Source organism: Dermochelys coriacea, chromosome 7 (assembly GCF_009764565.3).
Source record: "Dermochelys coriacea isolate rDerCor1 chromosome 7, rDerCor1.pri.v4, whole genome shotgun sequence".
NCBI lineage: Eukaryota > Metazoa > Chordata > Testudines > Dermochelyidae > Dermochelys > Dermochelys coriacea.
Window position 1 is genome coordinate 34,240,530 of NC_050074.1, and position 3,438 is coordinate 34,243,967.

At 48.2% G+C, this 3,438-nt stretch overlaps 1 pseudogene; it reads right to left on the reverse strand.

Moving 5' to 3' along the window:
* Window positions 1-2,663: 2,663 nt before the first annotated feature.
* LOC119859153 lies at window positions 2,664-3,213 on the reverse strand (annotated as a pseudogene).
* Between the last annotated feature and the right edge of the window lie 225 nt (window positions 3,214-3,438).

The window sequence follows — 3,438 nt, forward strand, 5'->3', positions numbered from 1 at the left end:
GGGGTCACAGAGACTGGGTGCCACCTTCCATCACCTCCCCTTTAAATCCCTACGTGTGTGTTTTTTAAATGACTTTTCCTGATTGCCCACCTTGGGAAGCACACCTGGCAGGTTTCCCTAGTTGCCCAACCGACCATGCCAGCTCTATGCACACAGAGAGGTACTACGTGCAGTCCTGCCTGGAGCATACAGGATGTATTGGATCCCCTGGGCCTGTGGGGAGAAGAGGCTGTGCAAGCACAGCTATGGATCAGCAGTGGAAATGTGGACATTTACAGGCAGATTGCATGGGAGATACAGGTGGAGGGGTCTGACAGGAAACAGCAGCAGTGCTGTGTGAAAATGAATGAATTTTACCAGGGATACCACAAGGCCGGGGAGTACACAATAGATCTGGTGCTGTGCCACAGACCTGTCAAGGGTTCAATGAACTTGCATGGCATATGTGGTGGAGACTCCACCAGCACCCTGCAGACCACTTGATACTTTGGAGGAGCCCAAGATAGGGAGGCCAAAACTGGACAGTTCTCGTTTTGACTGATTTGTCTCCTGTCTGGTACAAGAACAAAACCACTTGTGGTTTCGTCTGTATCACATAGGATGCCATTTTGAAAGCATGCCACTTCACCCGCACCAGCCTGATCTTGCAGGCACACTGCGTGCAAGCTCAGACTGGTGGGGGAAGAGTGGCGCGCTCTTCAAAATAGCCTCCCCCATGTGGTATGACCATCATGCAGGCAGGGGAGGGCCCATGCTGTTCTCGGAAGTGCCAGAATGTCTGGTATTCCAGGAATGCGTAAGGGGCCACCTTACTCTGAGACAGAGGACCCTGCCATGAACAGCAAGGAGGAGGAAGAAGAGGAAGAGGAGGGGGTAGATGCTGTGAGGGACTCTAGCCATGCTGTGAGCCAGGATCTGTTTGAGTCTCGGTCCTGCCAGGTGAGCACACATGAGCCTAATGAAGGGGAAGGGAAGTCAGGTAAGCATGTCCATGCATTTTTCCTTACAATGTTTACATTTAAAGGTGGTACCCGGCTCATCTCCAAGTTAACAAGACAAAAGTATTGACTTTTCATTGTTTTACTCACATGAGAGGAGAGAGAAGTACAACAAACAGAGGCAGAGTTGCAATCTGCTTTTCATTCACCTCTTGAGTTAGGTGTGTGAGGGGGTATGCAGAGCACTTTGTGGATGTACATACGGGTGTCCCGTTTATCCTCCTGAGAGATCTTGAAACTTTCATGGAGATATTCTGCAGTCCTCTCCCAAGGATTTCTAGGGATGGCTGCCTTATGTCTTCTTCCGTGGTAGGACACTTCCCCATGCCATTCTGCAAAGACCTTGGCTGGAACCATTGCAGTAAACAGGTTAGCAGCATATGGGCCAGGGCGGCTTTGGGGTGCCAGTAGCAGCTGTATTCTCTGTGCCTTTGTGACCCTCAAGAGTGAGATCTCAGCTAAAATCACCACGGCCTGTGGAAATAGTGCCAATATTCACTGCCATTGCCCTACGCTCATAGGGACCAACGTTGATAGCTTCATGCAACAGAGGAGCCTTTTCCCTTTCACCGCTGGTAGGCTGTACTCATTATGGCTGCGGCTGGAGAACGTTGCTGTGCCAAGGGGCAGTGTCAATAAGCATGCCTTATTCAAAGTGTTTATGGGTCTAAAAGAAGGGAGCTTTGAAAAGTGTATTTCCCTTTCTGCTGTGACTGTAAATCCAGTGGTGCAGCTGACTGTTTTCATCAGCACATTTGGGCATTGTGACCTTGGAGAGTGCCCCCTCCACACTCACAGAGCATGTGACCCTGATGAGGAGAAAGAAGATGAGGGAAGACATGTTCAGTGAGATCCTGCAAGCCAGTGCTGGATCAGACTGTAAACAAAGGAGCCTGGAGCGCCAATATGACGGATGGCATGAAGAAGGCAGAGAGGATAGGAAAAAGGCCCAGGAGTCAGCAGGACAAGAAGCGGGAAACGCACCAGGACATAGTGGGTCTTCTCAGGCAGCAAACCCAAATGCTGCAGACCCTGGTTGGCCTACAGGCCCAAAATCCTGGACTTTCCACGCTTTGCATTCTTGGAGAACTTCCTGGTCACCACTTCCTACATCTCCCAACATACCACTTGGCATCACAGCATGTATGATTATCCTGGCACTCCTCATGAAAGAAAACCACAGCTTCACACACCAACCGTGGTTCTCACAGGTGTATATGTGTAGCTAGAACAGACTACATGTGAACTCAAATGAACAGAAATGTTTACTCCCTTTCTAATTTTAAATTTTCACTCCCATTAAATTATGTGAAAAACTGAATAACATTGTATGTGGTTTGTTTTGTGGTTTGCACACTGATTTTCTGCACTGTTTTTTCCTAAATACAAACACTCTCTTATCTTTATTACTTCACAATAAATATTGCAGAATGCACAGTCGTACTCACAGCAAACAGTACTTGTAAGTGCACACCAAGCACCACAGAATTCATAGCTTCAGAAATACACCCAGCCACATTTATAAATGTACAGCAAGCACTATACAATTCTTAGTGACACCTGAAGCTCCAGGCCCAGGGAACATTCCAGCAGAAAATGCTACTGTGGCTGACTGGTAAAGTGCTCTTTCAAAGCCTCCATTAACTGTATAGCTTCATTTTTTTCTTTCTTTCCACGTACTTTAGTGGATTCCATAACAATGAACAAGATGGAGTTTAGAACTGGATCACCTGGCCCTTTCTCTTCTTGTCTCCTCCCAGCTCAAAGTGCTTGCACCTCTTAATGGCCAGCATTCGCTTGGACCTGCAGTTGGGCTCCACACACTCAAGCCTCAGCACAATTTTCTTCGTGGTCTAGGCCTTCTTACAGAAGCTAGGCTTTGTCTGACCACATAGCCACTCTGCTTCTGATCCTATCTCCTCTTTCCCTGAGCGCAGAGAGAGTCCTTGCCCTTCTTGTATTGGGTCACTTTGTGCAGCTGGTGCTTGCCACATTTCTTGCAGTAATTCCTGCAGGTTTTGGGGACTTTCACCATCATGCCAGCAGCAGCAGCATTGGGGCTCTTGTAATAGAGCTCGTGTCTGGGTGTTGAAAGGTGGTAGACAGCTACTTGGCCTTCACCCGGGCATCAGCTTTTCCCCCTTTGCCTCAAAGATATTGTGCAGGACACAACAGGCAGCTATAACCAGGGGGATATTTTTCTCACTGTGTCTCAATCTAGTGAGTAAACACTGCCAGAGTCCCTTCAATTTATCAAAAGCACATTCAGCAGGCATTCTGCACCTGCTGAGTCAGTAGTTGAATTTTTCCTTGGTGCTGCCGAGGAGGCCAATGTATGGTTTCATTAGCCCAAGGGAGCAAGGGGTAGGCTGGGTCCCCCAGAATCAGAACTGGCATTTGAGTATTGCCAGTGGTAATGCTTTAGGCTGGAAAGAATGTC